The sequence below is a fragment of the Gopherus flavomarginatus genome, chromosome 6 (assembly GCF_025201925.1).
Source record: "Gopherus flavomarginatus isolate rGopFla2 chromosome 6, rGopFla2.mat.asm, whole genome shotgun sequence".
Taxonomy (NCBI): Eukaryota; Metazoa; Chordata; order Testudines; family Testudinidae; genus Gopherus; species Gopherus flavomarginatus.
The window spans coordinates 66601358-66621457 of record NC_066622.1 but is presented as its reverse complement, the minus strand read 5'-3'; the positions used below and the strand labels follow the sequence as shown (position 1 = coordinate 66621457).

At 49.1% G+C, this 20100-nt stretch overlaps 2 protein-coding genes across 2 annotated transcripts in view; both read right to left on the bottom strand.

Moving 5' to 3' along the window:
• The window catches only part of SCD (stearoyl-CoA desaturase), an 870279-nt gene that overhangs the window by 786124 nt on the left and 64055 nt on the right, over nt 1-20100 (bottom strand). The window lies entirely within an intron of this gene.
• The window catches only part of WNT8B (Wnt family member 8B), a 54578-nt gene that overhangs the window by 14530 nt on the left and 19948 nt on the right, over nt 1-20100 (bottom strand). The gene's annotated exons all lie outside the window — the stretch shown is intronic.

Below are 20100 nucleotides of genomic sequence, written 5' to 3'. Positions count from 1 at the left end.
CATCCACGCCCTCATCCTCTCTCCTTCTCGCACTGTCAGTCATTTTCCAGTCATGTGATTTCCATTTGCAGGTGTTTGCACAGCTGGTCCCAGTGGGAATGAACCTCCTGCGCATGACAGAGCCTAGCCCCTGCCCTGGGACCAGCCGCACATCCCCACTGCACAGCCCCTGGATGCTGCCACTGCATGCTCAGGATCTGGTCCCATGTGCACTAGCTCCACCTAGCCAAACTGGAAGGTAGTGCACACCTAGCTCAGTGAACGGATGGAGAGGAAGGAGGAATTCCTGTGTTCTAGGCTTATGCCCTAACCACCTCCTTGTTATGTGGGACCCTGCGACCTCTAATCTAATCCAACTTGAACCAGTGTAAGTAGTTGCAGTGTTGTCAACTTCTATATATTATTCTGAGTCTGATGCTATTTAGTGGTTGTCTTAAGGCCCCAGCTCCTGGAGGCATGTGATTATGAGAATCTCAGCTCTCCTCCTGAGACAACAGTAAGGCTCTAGCCCTTGTGGTTACAGAGAAAAGCTTGAAAACAATGGCTATGAGGCCAGAAGGCAAATAAAAATAACATCAATATTGGGGTTTTTTTTAAATCATGAGCTTTTCTTTAAGCCTCTTACTATCTTGGGCCAGACTCACGATTTTTGGAATGCTCTGGGGTGTCCTTACTGTGCTTGAGATCATTGCTCCCACTTCTAGCTGGAATGGGAATCAGACATGATGAAAGCCCATGAGAAAAGCTGTTCTCCCAGCTCACGTGGAAGGAGAAAGTAACTGCAATCTCGTAAAAACACTTTCCCCTGACACGGCTTTCATCTGACTCTCCCTGACTTGAGGCAGGCAAAGGATGTTCAGAGAAGTCCTGCCTGGCTTTTCCAAATGTAACCATCAGGCCTTTCAAGAGTTCTCCACTATTGCTCTGTTCCCTCTGCTACACCCACTCCCCCTAACTTGACCTAATCTTTCTCACTCTCTCTCTATATCAGACCAGGTACCCATAGTGCTTGGCGCTGTACGTACCCATAGTGAGAGACAGCTGCTACCCTGCAGCACTTACAGTCAAGACAGACAGGGAGTGGGAGCGGAAATAGATATGGTGCTTGCCGAGGGAAATCAGAGCAGAGCCAGAAATAGAAGCCAGTTGTTTTGTCCTAGCTGCTGATGTCGTAGAGTTTGAGGCCAGAAAGGCCCACCGGATGATCCAGTCTAACTTCCCATATCTCACAGGCCATCATTCCCACCCATCACCCGCACGCTAAACCCAACAACCAAAATGACATCAAAGTATCACAGCCCCCAGGTGCAGCTTTCTCTGCTAGCATTTCTGAATCTTCTGAACACCCAGCAAATAAGGATCTTCTTTCATTTCATCCACTGCTGCTTTAATCACATGAGCCCTGAGCTACAGGAAATGAGGAAGGTGCACCCTAGTGTAGAAGGGTCAGTCACACTCTGTCTAGTTGAGGTATCCCCATCATTGCCCCCATCACTATTGTATCCAATCAACTCACAATCAGTTTATGTAGCCTTATAACACCCCTGTGAGGCAGGGTAGAGCTGTTATCCCCATGGTGCTGATGGGGAGACTGAGGCACAGCGTGAGACTAAGTGACTTGCCCAGGGAGTGTGTGGCTGAGTAGGAAATTGAAGCCAGGTCACCCAATTTCCAGGCTAGCACCCTAACCAGTGGCTCATCCTTTCTCTATGCTTCTGTATCTCAAGGAGTCTTTAAGAAATAACAACCTGCATGTTCTTTGTGATAGATCAATGGAGCTATTTCACTGTGAAATAACATAGGAATTGCCAGACCAGATCAGACCAGGGGACCATCTGACAGTAGCCAGCTCCAGTCACTTCTAAAGAAGGTATAAGAAACCCTGTAATGGTCAATGACGAAATAACCTGCCCATAGGGGATGTCCCTTCCTGACCCCTGTAAATTAGAGGTTGACATATGCCCTGAAGCATGGGAGTTTACATCTCTTATACATTTTTATCCTATTTAATATAATTGTGGTTGTGGTTGTTATCCACAGAAATGTCCAATCCTTTTCTGAATCTTACTCAGTTCTGGGTTTCAGCAATACCTTGTGGTAAGGGGTGCCACAGGATACAGATGCATGTATGAGAACGATCAGTATCCCTGCTACCTCAGTCTTGTCTTTGTATCTACTGAAGTCTGACATGTGTATCATTTGGGCAGGCAATGCTCAGAGCCAGCTCTTCGCCAGAACTCTGGTTGACTGAAGGGTCCAAGGGCTGGAGCTAGTGGTTTGAACATTTTCTCCTTCCCAAAAGTGGAACGGAGAGCCTGTTCTCCCAGTGGCATCCACAGATACTGGCTGCTGTCAGTCCAGGGACAGCCTATAACACAGGTGCTGCTGCTGTGGAGCTGGCTATGGTGTATTGAAAACTGTAAAAATTGTGATCTATCACTTTAAAATTAAATTCTCTGAGGTTTTCCTGATTCTGCTTGCAGGCTAGTGGGCTCTGGGAAAGCATGGGATCAGAATCAGTCTGCAGCCAGCCAGCCTAGAGTAAGGTGGGATGAGTTGTGCCTCTCTGTTTTATGGAGCAGCCTGCTTTGTCTCTGTCTGTTTTGGGGCTCTTATGTGTTCTCGTTCTAGATTCTAAGATGTAAAGTAGTGTTACCTTGTAACCTTGCAGGAAGACTATTTGATGTTTTTATTTAAATTCTCTGTCTAAGCTGTAAACATAATACTGCCAATCCTCTGTAAAAAGTTAGTAGGCCCCTACATCTAATGCCCTACTTTTGAACATGTTGGGCAAGTGGAATTTGGGGACGACTGAGGCAGGACTAGAGCTTTCAGCTCCATTGACAGGGTGGTGGTAGCAGAGTGATGGGAAGGCAGAAACACAAACCTGGCGGGTGTCCACCTGAAATGCACAAGCAGATCTCTCAGCAGTTTAGAGCAGAAGTTCCTGCTCTAATCAGATAGCTGGAGGCATTCATTGCTTCTAGAGGTTCAAGGGCTTCCTACCAGTAGGCTGCTCTGGAGACATACAGTAACTGCATCTCATGTTTTTGAAACACTTCAGTTCCTCCCATGTCATAAGTAGAAGAGGGGGAGAGTAGGCGGCACGTCTGCCTTCCTTGCCCCAACTCCCACAGGATTAGTTATTTGGATGTGTATTACAGCTGCTTTTAGACCAAGATCATGGCCCCCTGGTGCTAGATGCTGTGCAAACACATACCCCTAGACAGCCCTGCCCCAAAGAGCTTACAGTTCACATAAGGCAATAAAGAGAAGAAGTGATCTGCCTAGGGTCACACAGCAGCTCGGGGAATAGCTCCACAAACTGAACCCCTGCCCTCAGCTGCTAATCCAACACGCTGTCCACCAGGCCACGAGAGAACAGGATCCTCAGGGAGCACGTGACATTGAGGGGGGAGTTAATGAATGGCGGAGCGCTAGAGAGGCCCCAGCAGAGAGGAAGGGAGTGACAGTACAATGGAGAGAGAGACACAAGAGAAAGTGAAAGAGGCAAAAACAGTGTGAAAACAACAGACAAAGAGATCACGCATTAGACGTTGGTGCATTCTACAGGCACAGGCTGAGCCCATGTCAGCTGTTCAGGTCGGGGGGGCATGGCTGTGAAATACCATAGGGTTTTTGTAGGGGCAGAGCGAAGAAACAGAGGGGCACAGAGAGTATGTAACAGACCGATGCAAACTCATCTGTTATCCTCATGAATCAGCAGCTCCATCCAACTGCCAACGATGTCAGTGGAAGCCCTCATTAGGTCACTCGCAATCCACATGCCAAGGAACTTGAAATCCCAGGGCACAGCACGGCCTCCACTCGGCCTGGCCCGTGGTGGTATTTAATAATTATGATCATCTCAGAGTGACGTGGTCTGATTCTCCTCTCTCTTAGTCTGGCAAACCAGGAACAACTCTGGGAGTCCCAGGGCCAGATCCTCAGCTGGTGCCAAGCTGCGCAGTACCATTAAAGACGACAGACCTATACGCACAGTGTCTTCAGCTGAGGATCTGCATGAGGGAAAACCCTGTGTGAGTGAGAAATGAATCAGGCCCACAGCCTAAGCCTCAATGCAGACTTACACCAGCCAAAGAAAGAGAACAAGGTGCCTCACAGGCTCAACAATTCTTACCTTATCAAAAAGATACGCATAGATCACTATCCTTATTTCTACTGTAGAAAGACAGACCCATAGATCCAGGCCCCCTTGGGCTAGACTGTGTACAGACCCATAGTTATTGACCAGCCCTGCCCCAAAGAGCTTACACTCTAAATAGACAAAGGGGGGCAGAAAGGAAGCATCCTTATCCTCATTTTATAGCCTGGGGACACTGAGGCACAGAAAGGTGGTGACGTGGCAGGAGTCAGAAATTGAATCCAGCTCTCCAAGTTGAGGGCCCTTCTAATTGGATTTGGCTGTTTGGGTTCTGATGCTCGCTGACCAAATTGTCTAGAATAATAGGGAAAGTACTTTGGGGGATTTTTTTTCCTATTAAACCAAACAGTCACCCCTAGGAAATTCCACTGAGAAAACTCTGTTAAGAGCGTGCATGTTAATATTGCATGGTTAAGTACTCAATAGTCACAAGGTAGCCCATGATTACAATCTAGCCCCCTGGAAAAACGACATAACTCTTCCTATGTCATTACGCTCAAGGGGGCAGCTATCCAATATCATCATGCACCTTGCTGTATGTGACTGCCTCAGAGGGGCAAGATACCCAGTACAACAGAGTATCTTGTGTTCTGCCTTATTGCACTGAGATGAGACGGCATCCAGCACAACTTTACAATTTGCTGTTATTGCTTTCAGCTAAACACAGATAGGCTCTCTATAAATGTAAGAAATTACTAATGTGCTGTACCAACATAACCAGTGAATACACAGGAATCACCTAACCCTCCTGTGAAATGCAGGCAGCTCTGGGGTGGAATGTGGCAGCTGGTGAATGGCGCCTGACCACATTACACCGGGGTTTATGGCAGGGAATTAAGAATGCTGTTTCCAGCTGAAACTACAGGGGGAATTTTAATATGACGAAACCTGGGATTTCACCAGGAATTAGGGAGATTTGCCCTTCATTTTGCAACAGTTTCCATGTTACCTTTAATGAACACACAGTCAGGATTTTAACTTTAGGTCTCATACCAGAGGCAGCCTCTCCAATGTACAGCTCTCCACAATGCCAGGTTGGGGTTAGGAAGAGCTCCCCTACTGAATCAGTAACACCACCATGGGTTTTCAGCACAGCACTGACCCAACCTGCCCTTGCTTTGCTTGGGAGAGCTAAGGGGCTCACGGCTGGACTACTGACTTTATGCAGAGCATGCTCTTTATTAGGAGCACTGACAGGCCCCAGCTGAGCTCAAGGCCACATTGTGCTAGGTGCTGTACACATACAGATAAAGGAAGTATAGTTTCTATTTTGCTGATGGGAAAATTGAAGCAAGCTGAGAGTTAAAGATTTGCCTGAGGTCACAGCGAGATCATGTAGCAGAGCCAGACATTGAACGCAGATCTTCTGAGTCCAAGTCTGTCCTTCCTCGCAGTAGCCATACAGCACTAGAAAGAGCTCCTTGTAGAGACAGAAAAGCAAAGGCTTGCTACCCCCGAAGCGTCCAGCTGCATGGGTTTTTTTCCAGCCTGCCGTAGCTGATCGTGGCTGAATTTTCCCAGCCTCCTTGGTGTTTGGGCTGTAGAACTCAGGGGGCCGCTTGCCTGTTTCAAGCAGCTTTGCATGAGAAATGCTGGAGTGCAGGAAAGTAACTGAAAACCCCTTCCCCATGTAAACAGCACATTGCGCCAGGGTGCCAGGGAGGGTGAGCCGATCAGGCAGGCTAGGCGGGAAGGCAGCAACTGAGTGTTTGCCTGTCTCGTCTCGTGCCTTGAATACTGTCATCTCCCCTTTTCAGGGCCTGCATTCCAGTCTATTCAAAGGCTGCTTCTGGGAACATCCTTCTCCTTCTAGCTCTCCACACCTCTGACTCTCTTTTCTCCGCTGCCTCCAATACAAGCATCCTGTCCTCCCCTTGGAGGCCCATCCCTTCATCCCACCTTTCCAAGCCGTTCCAGCCACTGACCCCTCCCTTCACTCTGCCAGCCTTGCCAGCCTCCATCTCCTGCTGGTCTGCTTCTCCCGCCATCTCCTGTACCCTTTCCCCCAGCCTCTCATGGTGGTGTGAGAAAAGCCACTACTTTACTCTGCTTACCATCCCTCCTTCAGACTGACCTGGTCCCTACAAACTCTGCCAGCTGACCCTAGGCTGAAACGACAGCCCGTGTCACTGCTACCTGTGGTCAAACCCACCTGCTGGGTCTTATCCTAAATCCAGCCTGGGCACTGTCAGGGGAAGGGACTGCTTTCGTATTTCTCAGCCGGACAGCGCCCAGCAGGGCTGGGTCCTGGGCCTTGATCGGTGCCCAGGGGAATGACTGTCATACCATAAATCCCACTAAGCAGCTGAGGTTGGCCAGGATATGGGGCTGGTTTGGCTCTGGCACTGGTGTAAATCAGGCGTAACTCCAGCAGAGTCAGTGTTCTGTTGCTGATCAGAATCAGGCCTCATTTTATTAAAGTTATGTACGTGCTGCTGCAGCTGGGCTAGTGGTCTGAGGCCATGCTGAGCTCTCAGTGCTCCCTATGCTCATGCTCCACTTGCTAGTGGAAATACCGGTGCCATTGGCGACTTGGCGATTAATGAATTATTATTATTGAGGTAGTGCCTGAGCCCCTGGCATGGCCCAAGACCCATTGCGCCAGGCGCTGTATAAACACACACCAGAAAGACTTCCTCTGCCCCAAAGAGCTGCATCTGGCCAGATCTTTAGCTTGTGTGAACTGACGTGGCTTCATTAAAATCAATGGAACAATGCTGATTGGCACCAGCTGAGGAGCTAATGGCAAGTTTCTGGAAGAGATCTAACCTCTCCTGCCCCAGGGCATGAGCTAGCCTCAAATAACAGGGCCAGAACTGCCTGCTGCAGGGGGTTCTTGCCCCTTCCACTGAAGCAGCTGGTGCCTGCTGCCATCAGAGACAAGTCCCTGGGCTGCGTGGGCCATTGGTCTGATCCAGGCTGAAATTGTTCTGTTCCCAAGGATTTGCCAAATAACAATCCCAACCAGACCTACCATTGTCACCTTTTCACCAGCCAATCTCAAAGTGCTTTAGAAAGATGAGTAGCCATAATACTCTCCATTTTACAGGTGGGGAAACTGAGGCACCGAGCGGTCGACTTGACCAAGGCCACAGAGTGAGTCAGTGACAGAGCAAACCCAATAGCGGTGTTTTGTGCTGAGAGAAGCCAAAATGCCATCTCTTTCCTGCCAACTTCTTTGCTTCTGCTCAAAACTGAGTGCCCCAGGAGAGGACATATATCCCTCCCCTGGGCAGGCAGGCAATCGAATTATTTATAGATTGCTAGATTCCAAGTCCAGACATGACCATTGGGATCATCTCAGACTTCCTGCATAACACAAGCCAGAGACCCAGAAAAACATCCCATCTGGATTTTAAAATTGCCATGGATGGAGAATCTGCCACACCCCTTGGTAAATTATGAGAATGATCTTTAACTGCGTGGATCCCACTCCTTTTAAAATAGAGCGCAGTCCATTTTATGAATGATGTGGATACTGTGCCAAAGGCCGTACTACCCCATTTATGCCTACCCCTGTATTTTAGCAGCTAATGGACTAGGGCTGTGTCTCTCTCCATGGGCTAAGCCTGTGGCAGGGTTGAACTTGGCTGGAAAACGCGATGAGGTAGTAGGTGTGGCATCCCATCAATCTGCCTCTCGGGGACAATGTGGTTTTAATAGTGCAGAAGGGAACAAGGCACGGCTTGTGGACTCAGCAGATTCCCAAGAAGCCAGGTGGTCTGATCCCCCCACAACTCCCCTGACAGTGCAGATCCAGAGGCCGCCCTGCTGCTGTCCTGTGCTCCCCCAGCCCGATTACATGCTACATGCCATGGCAGGGGCTCTCTGGCAGTTAATGCTGCTTTAAGCACATGCTCAGATTTCAGCTTGTAGGCTCCTTGGGGAGCATGTCTTTGCCTATGTTCCAGCCCTAGCCCTCAAAAACCCAGGGTGCCCTGAAGGCTTGTGGGGTGGGGTCATGCATCTGTGAGGGGATGAGCCTGAAATTTTGGCTAGCTTCCCACCCACTGCCCTTCCATGGCCCTTCTCTCCTCATTCCTTTGCCCCCATTTGGGCCATGTAACAGAGGGGAGCAGGAAGCTGCCCGTAGCCAAGAGTGGGCTCTTGCCTCAGGGCAACTTGCAGAGATCTAGGGCTGCATTTGCAACGGAACTGGCAGGTGAGGTTCCCAGGTGGCATAGACGTACCAGCGTAGCACTGCAGCCAGGCTAGCACACAGGTGTCTTGGGCTGGCTGCCAGAGCGCATCCTTGGGTGACAGCCCGAGCCACCACCCGTGCGACCCCAGGCACGCTGCCATGGTTAGCACAGCTACGCCACCTGGGAACCTAACCTCCCAGCTCCGATGCAGATGGAACCGACGCACCTCACTCCTCTGGCCTACCAGGTTCCATCTCGTCCATTAGCATTAGATGCAGCCAGCAGCATCACCGACCCAGCAGAAGAAAAGTGGCTATACAGGGCTGCTTTCCAGGTGTCACCGCCTCCCTCCCTCACCCCACCACCAACTCTGCTGCTGAGCACCAACTCCCACTGGAACCAGTGGGTGTTGAGGGTGCTCAGCAGCTGGCGGGGTCAGGATCCAGGGGCTCAGTTCTTTCACTGTGCCTGGACTCCAGGAAAGCTGCTTGCCCCCCAACTTTTGAATGCAGGATTCAAAGGGCTTTAGCCAGAAACCTGGCAAAGTTTCCCTTCTCCTCACTGATCCCCAAGCTCTGGCAGCAGTGAGGGGAAGTGGTCCCTGGAGAACTGGTGAACAAATTTCAGGGGCAGAGCAGACCCCTTGTCAGACTCTCTGTCATCCAGGGAATGGCCTGCACTTTTTACCAGTCTGAAATATAGGCTATTTATCAGTGGGGTGGTGGGATCTGCATGGGGCAGCAGGATCAGGGAGATCTGTACTAAAGTGGTCCGTGCTTGGAGCCCCGCCTGGCCATGCTGCTCCTGAGAGGTTAGTGTGAGAGCAACGGGTCTTTTCTCACGATGTGTTTGCAATTCAGGTTGCCTGGCGCTGTGGGCCTTGAGGTGTGTGGAAATGCATGGGGTGATGTCCTGCCATGGGGAGGAAATGGAGCCTGCTGGGGGCCACCCTGGCTGGGCACCTTCTCAGGCTCCCAGAGAAACACTGCAAGAGGCAGCGCCATTCATCATAGCTGGGGGCAACCTCCTAACAACACTAGCCCAAATGTCACCCCAACCCTGGCAGCACAAGCCCCTGAGCAGGTCCCTGTCAAATAGAGCAGAGAGGATTCCAGTTTGGCTTCCACAGAGCAGCACGCGGCTGGTGTCAGTGGGCAAGGTGTCCTGCCCAAACCGCTCACCTAGCCCTCAATGACCAACCCCCAGGAACAGGCATTTCCTCCACCAAAATCAGGAACTCTGTCAGCTGGACTCAGATTTCACAAGCCAAGGACTAGGGTTCTGGTCTGGGAGTCCAGCAACCTAGGGTCTAGTCCCAGCTTCACCTGTTGCATGAGTGAATCGTGTCCTTTTCTCCTCCTGTCCTTTGTCCAGCTTGTCTGTAAACTCATTAAGGCAGGGACCTCTGCATACTATCTGCATATCCTGCACCAAGCACAACGGGGGTTTGGTCCCTGCTGGTTGCTTCTATAATGCAATGAAAGCATATAGTCTTGCCAAGCAGTGACTGGAAAAGGGAGGGAGAGAGGAGAGGCCACAGGCTTTGCAAAAACTGCAGAGGGGTGAGTCTGGCTGAGCTCAGGTCTCGGTCATATATTAAGGCCCCTCCACGTTTGCTGACTACAGCTCTGTGTCAAACTGCTTGCCCTGTACCTTGCATGGCTTCTTGGTCACCGTTTGGGGGGCGATGTCTTTTCACAAACTCCTGGGACTAATGGTCCTTCAGCAAGTCTAAGGCGTAGATTGTGAAGGTTTTTGTGCATGGTTTTGTGTGTCAGATGGGGACACACAAACACAATGGAAAGCCCTAGTGGGCCTTCAGGGCAAACGACACCCTCCCTTTCCTTGTCCCCACTTCTTGAACAAGATTAGAGCTGTGTTAAAATTGCCTACCACCAGCTCAGCTCCAGCGCTGTGCTAGTGTAAACAGGGCACCACCCTCTCACCTAATCCTGCTCAGAGCACTTAGAGAGGACATGGGGGGAATGCTGGTCACACTTGTATTGACTTGGTTGAGCCAGGATTTCACCGGCCAGAAATAGAATGCAACACTAGCACACTCAGCCTGGCTGCCAGAGGTGAAGCTAATCCAATGGTAGTAAGAGGGGGAATATTTAGGCAAAATTCCCTAGTGGAGGCAGACCTAGGAGAGGGAAGGAAGCCCATCCTCTCCTGTCATCCTTTAGGATCAACAGAGGAGCTGCCTCCAGTCTGAAACTCCTCTCTGGCATTGCTATATACTTTGCTTCCCATCTCCTTGGGAGGAAACCCCAAACGCTTCCTACTCAAGAGGCATCAGTTTCCGAACAACTTGCAGTGATCTCTGTTTAGGGACCACCATCATCTGTGTCTGAACTGTAGTGGTGGTGGCTTTGGTCGAGGAGGATGGTAAGGCACGAGTTCAGAGTTTATCTAAAACATAAAAGACCAGATCGTCAACTGGATCAATCAATATAGCTCCACTGGTGCTGAGGATCTGTCCCTTTAAGAAGCAAAGTCAGGGTTTGCTGCAAAGGCTGTATATTCCCATTCACCATCTGCAGCTGAACAAACAGGAGAGTTTAAATGCTTTTATTAATTTAAAGGGACAGATTTTGTCTGTGTGTGTCTGTGCTGGCTGATCAGCAGTTCAAATGGCCTCGGGACCGGATCATAGCCATCAGGGATGGAACAGACCCATTATGATAATATACTCGCTAGTACCAGCAGCCTCTAGATGTAACTGTTAAAGCTGCAGAGGATTTGGTAGCAGGGCTATGGGACGGTTTGGTTATGAGGAAGATTGTTTTCTTCAGAATGGACAAATCTGTGGGTGGGAGGGTAACTGGACACTCTTCATTGCTTAGTCTGAGAAGCAAATAAGGTTAATACCAGAGCCAAAATCTTTGTGCTTCTTCTTCGCCCGTATGATCTGATTAATGAGACCACGTCTCTGTGCTGGCCACACGCTACAGGGAGGTATGTAGTCCATTTGCCAGTGGTGATGACATGTGATGTGATATTGACAATAACCATTCAATAATTTCTTCATTGTTTGCAGGTGCAAACTGCTGCAGATCTCATTCCCCGTTTGCAGACATCTACGTTACACTGACTTCAGTTACTATTTATCCACACGCATTGTAAAGGAGAGCAGAATGTGGCACCGTGCCGGATCCTCAGCGAGTGTAAATTAGCACAGCTCCTCTGACTTTAATGGAGCTATGACGCTTTACATTAGCTGAAGATCTGGCCCAGTGTACACAGAAAGGCAGGCTCCTGTAATCGCTCCTGTGAGGCAGCAAAGCTGTCGGCTGTTTCTAGATACCTCACACTCCTCCTTTCATTCTTCCTTCAAGTGCCAGGCGAGCACGCCTTGGAAAGTGTATAATCAAAAGAGCTCAGGAGTTAGAAGGAGAAAAGTCCTATCTGGTATTTCAGTCCATGCCTGAGCCCTTGCCTAGTACAAGTTGTTCCTCTAAATACTGCCATGTTCATTTAGGTTAAAAAACAAAATCTGGATAAGGTGCAGTTGAGGGTGCTTAGTTGCATCATGTTTTACAAAATTATAACATTAAAAAATAAATAAGTTCTGAAGTCCAGCTCCTCAGCTCGTATGATCTGATGCCGCCCAGTGGAAGCCAATGGAAATTTACACCAGCTGAGAATCTGGTCCAGCACATCTTACATGGATATAACGCAAACAAGCCTTTGGTGCTTTCACTATGTTTACTCTCTGTCTGACCAGACACATAGGCCCAGATCCTCCGGTGGTGCAAATCAGCACTGAGATCAATGGCGCTACACCAGCTGCAAATTGGGCCCGGGGATCAAGGGCGGCTCCAGGCACCAGCGCAGCAAGCATTCGGCAGTCCCGCGGCTTCGGTGGCAATTCGGCAGCGGGTACGCCAAAGGCGCGGGAACGGCAGATCACCCGCAGAAATGCCACCAAATCCGCATCACCAGTGGACCGCCCACAGGTGTGTCACCGAAGGCTGCCTGACTGCCATGCTTGGGGCAGCAAAAACATAGAGCCGCCCCGGCCAGAGATTCTGAGGCAATCTTGTTTTAAGGTATTTCTTTGATATCTGCTCCTCAAGTGAATCTCTTAGAAAATGGCTATAAATGATTTACTCATATTGATTTCTTATTTTACTTATTGCAAGAATAAAGAATGGACCCAATTCAGTCACAAAGCCACTCACTTGCAAGAAACCTCCCTTCCACCTTCGGAATAATGTAAAACCAGCGACACTGGAAATTAGTGGCAAAAATCCTAATTTAAGAGCAAAGAGCAAGTTGCAATGCTAGAGACTGACACATTATTCCCAAAGGCTGCAAAAGGAGAAGTGACTTCTTAGTATTTAGGTCTTTACATTCACTTTTTTTCTTTTCCACTTTCCCTCCCTTACCATATCTTAAAAAATAATTTAACCCCATCGTTTTGTTCTGACACAGGCACCATCCAAAACAGCCATCTTAGCAACAATGCCAGATGGGTCTGACCCACACCCAGACTGAGAAGAGAACATGGATTTAAAGGTTTTAAAAAATACACACACAACGCCCCCACACCCACAAAAAAAAGCCCCAATGTCTCATCTGCTCTGATGACTAGAAAGAGGAATTTAGTTATTTTTAAAGTTACCAGATCAGGTGAAGAACAGCAAGGGAGTAAAGGGAGATGTCCTTAGCAACTAAATTTGAAATAGTCCCTGAAAATCCCTGTCTCTTAGACTGTCAGTGAGCCCTTCAGCAAAGCAGGATGTTTCTGAGGCCACAACTTTTTCCATCGGATGGACACAGAGGGCATTTAGGCATGAAAGTCAACAGGGTATGAACTTGTAACTCCCATTTGTTCCTTGACCTTTTCCTAACAAACCCCGATAATCTTCTTTAATGTCTTCTAAACCTGTTCAGACTGGGTGATGAGGGATATGTACGTACAAGGGCGGGGAGGGCGGGAGAGAGAATTAGCCCCTATAAGAAGAGTCGCTATGAAGTGTTACTACAGAATAACACCTCTTCCTGCTATCCAGGAAGCATTTACCTCTAGTTTGGCATAGGAAAGTATTTCTGAGTTTGCCATGTGTGAGGGATGAGGGAAGGTTGGAGATGAAAGAGGATTCCCTCCTTGTTTGTAGCAGACCAGCAGTAACTCTCAGGTGGTGTATTTCTCAGTCCGGGTGGTTGTATGGTTCATATTCTTTCATTTATACGCGAATAGCTCTGGAGCCCAGGCTGGGGCTCTGAAGGTGGGTTCTGACCGAGCAATGGAAGAAGCATTTCCTGGTGGGTAGGAATGAGCCTGTAACTCGCAGAGCATATTCCCCAGGAGGAGGAACAGACAGAGGGTCCGACAGAGACTTTGGCACCTGATAGGAATTTCACATGGACAAGAACGCCCAGAACTAGGTCATGGGAGTCCATCCCCTAGCCAGGGCCAGGCAGGTGCCTGTCGTCTATGGAATGCTGCTGCATCCAGTCTAGCTTTAGTCTTTGCATCCCTCTTTGGAACATTTCTGGAAATTAAACACAGACTGACAGGACCGGGCACTTGGCCCCAGTGACATGATTGCCTGTTCGTGTGAGGAGAAATTGGGTTTGATTCAGCTGCTGGGTCCAGACAAGGGGGGATAATTAGCGACACAGAACATGTAATTAGACCATAAAGCTAAACTCCAGCAGGCTCTACAGTGAAATCTTCATCTCGGACAACCCAAATATGCTCATTTCAGACCATAAGCCCCCCTACTCGTTGCCAGCTCAGCCGCCTCTGGGTTTCATCATGTTCCTATGGCTGTATCTGTCTAGGCATTTATACTGCACTGTAGAACCTGAGCTCCTAGCCCCCGGGCTGTTCTACGGGGGAAGAAAAGAAGCCTTGGTTGATTAAGACAAGAACCACACAGACTGTGAACCTCTGGCAAAGGAGAAGTTTCTGGCTCTCTGTTTAGGTCTTCTACCCAGTTGGAAATGATGGGCTAGGTGCCCCTGGACTCTCCTCTGTGGAGCTGCGCTGCTTTACCCCCGCTGACAATGAGTTTTAGAAAGGGACAGAGTCTTTCTCTGCTAGATAAAACCTGCCCAGCAATGAGAGAGTTTGGACTCAGTCAGTATCAGACCTTAGTAAAATGCCAGGGAAGGAAGGGCTGATTTCTCAGGAAGGCAAAAGGGAACATTATTAGCTGTCTCTCGGGGTGCGTCCCAGCCACCTGCCCATGGCACAAAGCGAGATGCTCTACTTACCAGGCCTGGCAGAAGCAGAGGAAGGAAATGAGAAGGAAGATGCATAGATAAGGGTCCATGTGAAACATAATCCAAATGGCGAGGGGAGAAAGGAGATCCTAAAATACTTGGCTATCAAAAACAAAATAAGGAAGGGATAGGGCTATTTTTCACCCGGCACTCCCAGTACAATAAGGATCTGCATGTCCCAACTTCTATGGAGGGTGACCAATCCCAAAGTGAGAGCTAAAGGGGGTGGTGAAATGGAGCTGCAGAACTGCCGAAGAAGAGATTATCTACTTAATTAAAGATTTTTTTTCCCTAAGTCCTTCAGCCAATCAGGACACAAGTGCCAGAGAGAGATTGAGCTGATCAAAAGAACACCCCAGGTTCCTCGAAGACAAATGCACCACGAAAGGGATAAGAGGGGGAAAAATAAAAAGAGAGAAAGAAAGAGACAAAGCAAATCCCTCAAAATAATCACTGGATGCAATCTCCACCAGCACCACCCCGCCTCTCCATCCCCCCAAAGGCAACTGGGAATTGCACGCCTTGATCTCCTCCTGCCTTAGAGACTTCATTTGCAACCAGGAGTTGTGTGGGTGCGTGTGCATGGGAGAGAGAATGTGCTCTGGTTCTGGGAGTGGGGTCACTCAAATGGAGGTCGGAGTGGGGCACCCTGAGAGTCTGCGGGCCAGGCTGGGACATGAGTATATTAAAAATATCTCTGCCGAGCTAGGAGGAAATGGAGCCGATTCCTAGTGCCAGACGGCCTTCCTCTTTCAGGGAACCTGCCCTCAGATCTGCCTAACCCAGCTCCCCTTACGGAGCAGGCCCTCCTTTGATTGGCAAAGAGGTGTCCTCTGGGGGTCACCACCGGGCTTGGCAGTCACCTATCTCACCGTCTTCCCTGCTATTTGTTTCTCTTCACGTCCTCCTGCAAAGTCCAGCAAGAGGGGATGTCTCAACCCAGAGACATCAGAACTTGGGCAAGGTCTGGATCCCTTACTGAGGTACTGAGGGATAGCTGCGTGTCAGGGGCTGACAGAGTCCAAAATAGCTCACTCAGTAGCTGCTCAGAAATGCTTGTAACAACTCCCTGGCCTCCTAGAACATCACATATGTCAGTATGCCCTCATGACCACTCTGAGCTTCGCAGTGACTGTGGGGACAGAACTTTCCTCCATTCTGCCCATCCAGTGTGGCTAACATCTACCCTGGAGGATCCCCCTCTCGGGGCCAGGAGCTAGTCCAGGCCTCCTGGCTCTGGCCCTGCCGCAAGGAAGGATTTTGTAACTGTGGATCCCTGTCTGCAGGGAGCTGGACTGGGACCTGCCAAACTCATTCTGTAGTTACAGCAGTTGTCAGCAGCTCACTGCCCCGGGCAGGACTGGAACCAGTGCCCGTGAGGCGAGGAGCGCGGCAAGAGCATGAGAGCAGCAGGTGACTGTTCAGAGAAGGCTGGCTGGAAACTGGATTTTGCTAAGTGCCACTTCAGAAAGACAAACCGTTCTTGGCTGGGTCCCGTGATCTGAGACAGAGGCATAAGCTCTGACCTAGGTCACTGGGTAGCAGTCATGCAGCCTTCTCGACCTCAGGGCTGAGGCTGCTGGCGTCTGCAGTGACGGGGAGATTCGATCTCCCTTCAGAAGCAGGATGCTGATTGGGAGCCTGCAAAGAGGTGCTCCGAGCTCCTGGTCCAAAAACCCTCCCTGTCCTGCATCCCATGGACACAAGGGGAGTGTGCAGCCTCGTGGGGCCCTGCACTCTTGGGGCTTGACATGCGGAGTGCCGGAGCTGAGAGGGCCAGCCAGCCCAGAGAGTCCCGATCCTTCTCCCACTCCTCTATCCCAACAGATTAGCGCTCCCACCCCAGTGTGCTGCCTCTCCCAGTCCCAGCAGGTGGAATTCTCCCTCTCCCTGCACACCTGACACTCTACAGCTCCCAGCAAATGCCCGGGGGCAGCCCGGCTCCCAGGTGTCACACAAAAGCCCCTGGCTCACAGCATGGGGGCATATGTTTAGTTCTGTATAGCCAGCCAACCAGGAAGGAACTGATCAATAGAGCTATTGGCTCTTTATCTTTATCCCTGGGCCAGCGTTGCAAGTTCTCATGATATTTATCACTGGTCTCATGATATTTGGTGTTAGTGCCGTAGCTCCTGGAGTCGTGACATTAGGGGACAGGCTCTCAGCTTTAAGAAAGAAGTATGTTTCTCACCCTCATGGCGGCAAAGAAAAGCTTAAAAACTTGGCCCAAGTGTGCCTTAAAGGCTCAGAACAGAGCAACAGAGAAAATAACCCCCAAATGTATTATTATTTGTAATAATCTCATGATTATCAAGCCAATCTCATGGTTTGGGGTGGATCCAACATATGAATTTTGAATGTTTGAGGTCAGCCATATTGCACAATGAGTAGTGCTGCTGGGTGAGTAACTCCTGTTTTGGTTCCCTTGCCAGGGAACCAAAACAACAACAATACATTTGGGTCAAGCAGAAATGAAAATTTTTTTGAAGTTTTTGGTGAACTGAAAAAGCCCAAAATATTTCATTTACTGTTTGCCACCTTTTAACAAAAAATACAATTAAATGAAAATTTCAAACAAAAAGTAATTTCAAATTTAAAAAAATCAGAAGATTTCCTTTCAACCAAAACCATCTGGTGAAACCAACCCAAATTTGTACAATGTTTCAGTTGACCTACATCTGTATTATTATTATCATTCTTTTTTTTTTGGCCAAGAAAAAAAAAGTTTTGGCCAAAAATGTTGCCCTCACCCTCTTTCTCTCACTGCAGTGTAAATCAGGAGTCACACCACTGAAATCACTAACCTAAAACCAGTGTGAGAGACAGATCAGGCCCTGGGTCTTATTCCTCATGCTTCCCAAACGCCCACTGGCTGGAGCTTTGGGTGCACAGAGAAAACAGGCTCTGTGCCTTAATGCATTCAGTCAGTCAGCCACTGCTTGCAGTCATTCAAAGGTCCTAGTAACACAGGCATATAATATGTAAGTATTTAAACTGAACCAAAGACATTGACTTCCTGGGAAGTTAGGTGCCTAAATACCTCTGGGGAGCTGGGCCCGAAGCTTCTGAGACACATCACAATCCAGAAGAGACCCATGTAAATTGCAATAACAGCTCCTTTATAAGTAAATGCAACTTTAAGACCCAACAAGCCTGAGGCAAGGCCACACACAGAACAGTTCCCACCATGCCCCAAGACATAGAGAAATATTTCCCTCAAAGAGGGCAAACAGCTCTGAAAAGTGTCCAGTAACTGCCTTAAAAAGCAACCAAAATGGATCTGGAGGGCCCAGGCACCAAACATGGTTCCAATCGTTTTCAAGTGGTCTAAAAATGCTGCAAAAATTGTCAAAAAATGTGTCAAAAGAGTGTGAAAAATCTCTTCACAGTGGCTGAGAAGGGCTCAGAAGGGCCTAAAATCGACAGATTGACAGAGTGGAAGGCCAGACGGAACCACTGACTGAGCTTGTCTGGCCTCCTGTATCACACAGGTGTGATGGGGTGTATGCCCCACACAGGCAGCAAAAGGACAAACAGGAGTCTAATTATCCCCCAGGTGGCAACTGGAAGAGGGGAATTGATTCATTACCAGACCCAGCTGGGGAGGAAGGGAGCCTTCTTTGTAAGTGCTCCAGCTCTCACAGCACTGAAGAGGATCTAGGGAGCTCAGGGCTTGGGATCCCCACTAAGACAGGCCAGGAGAAAGCCTGGAAGCCACAGGGGTGAGGCAAGCTCTTGTGGATAGCCCTGGAAAGCTTCGCTTGGTACAAGAAGCCAGAAAGAGCTCTGCAGAGCCTGGGAAGGGGGTGGGGAGAAAGGGCCTAGAGGCAGATCAGAATGAGTAGTAGTGCAGAGAGGCAGCCAGGAGTCTGATGGAGCAGAGCTTAGCTGTTCACTGCAGGGTCCCTGGGTGGAACCCAGGGTGTGAGAGAGTTGGTTTCCCCTGCCAGACCCGAAGAAGATTGCATGACCCAAGCCCCCAGATGTAAGTGCTATTGAAAGCCCAGAGGAAAGGCGGGTCAGAATGTCAGGGCTGAAGAGTGGCAGAAGGTCCTGGGGCAATTGTTTGTAGGACTGACCATGACCTGGCTGAGTCATAAGAAGAGGCAGACCACAGCAGGTGGGAGCAGCTGTTGCCTGGGGCACCAGACTGGGAGAGCATGCTACACTCAGCCATGAGGGGGTGGCATCAGCTGGGGAGTCACTCTGCTACAACAGGCCTTAGAATTACACCCAGTTGTGATGGGTCTCCCCTGGAGTACCACCTGGAACTGGGATACCACTGAGCCCTCTGATGCACCAGCCTGGGTGGGCTCCCTCTTACACTGTACTGCTGTGACAAATTGCAAAGCCTTCCAGTATGCACTGTCACCATCATTCATACAGATAGGGACACACCCAGCTGCAGTTCCATACAGACTCTCTGACCAGCCCCTGCATAGGAAGATTACAGCTAGGGCAACTACCAGCTCCTCAGGCATGCATCCCTTCTGGAGTATAAACCCAAAATTATACCATCTTGCACTGCACATGGAACCGTACAGCATAAGCTCATAAAATTCACCCCCTCCCTCAGTGTGGAGAGGAATAAGCAACAGCCTTTTGCCCCGAGTTATGATTCTCACACACTGGTTTAGATAAAGCAAAAACAAGTTTATTAAGTATAAAAGCAAACAGACCAAAGCAGATTACTTCACAAATAAAAAAAAAAGGCAAACTAAACTTCATATACTAAATAGACTGGCTACGAATAGCAGATTCTCACCCTAAGAGATGATACAAGCAGGCTGCAGATGGACAAGGTGCACTTGCTTATAGCTTGGAATCCCCAGGTGTTCCATTCACAGGCTAAAAATCCCTTTAGCCTGGGACCATCACTTTCCCCAGTTCAGTCTTTGTTCCCCAGGTGTTTCCAGTGTGGTGTTGTAGGGAGAGTGAGGTACCATCATGATGTCATTTCCCCCTTTTATATCTTCTTCCCACTTGCTGGAAAGCTCTTTTGCTGTGACTGGGGTCAAACAGTTCCCACTGTGCAGTGCTATCTCTGAGAGGTTTCTATTGTACATAGTTCCTGGGGTAATCTTTGTGCTTGTGGGCATTTCCTCAACAAGCCATTAACATTGTTTGGCCTTTTTACTGTTGTACCTGAAAGGCTGTGTGTGGGTGTTTTCAGCCTCACAACATGTTTCAGTAACACACACATAGCCAAACTTCACATATGACGATAGCACATACAATCCAATGAGATATTCATATCTAGCAGATCTAGAAGTACCTCACTCTCCCTATTTTAGAAGGATACCTCACAGGGCATACTTCGTACAAAACATATCCTAATTACATGACAGTGGTGAATATTGGTGTGTCAGGGTGTCACACCAGTTACCCCACCGTTATCTTATAACGGGTATTTGGCTAAAGCAGCTCTTCCAGAAAGGTATCTGAAAACATCGCAAGATGGAGAATCTACCGCTTCCCTTGGTAGTTTTTCCCAGAGGCTAATCACCCTCACTATTAAAAACCTGGGCCTTCTTGAATTTGTTTTGAACTTCCAGG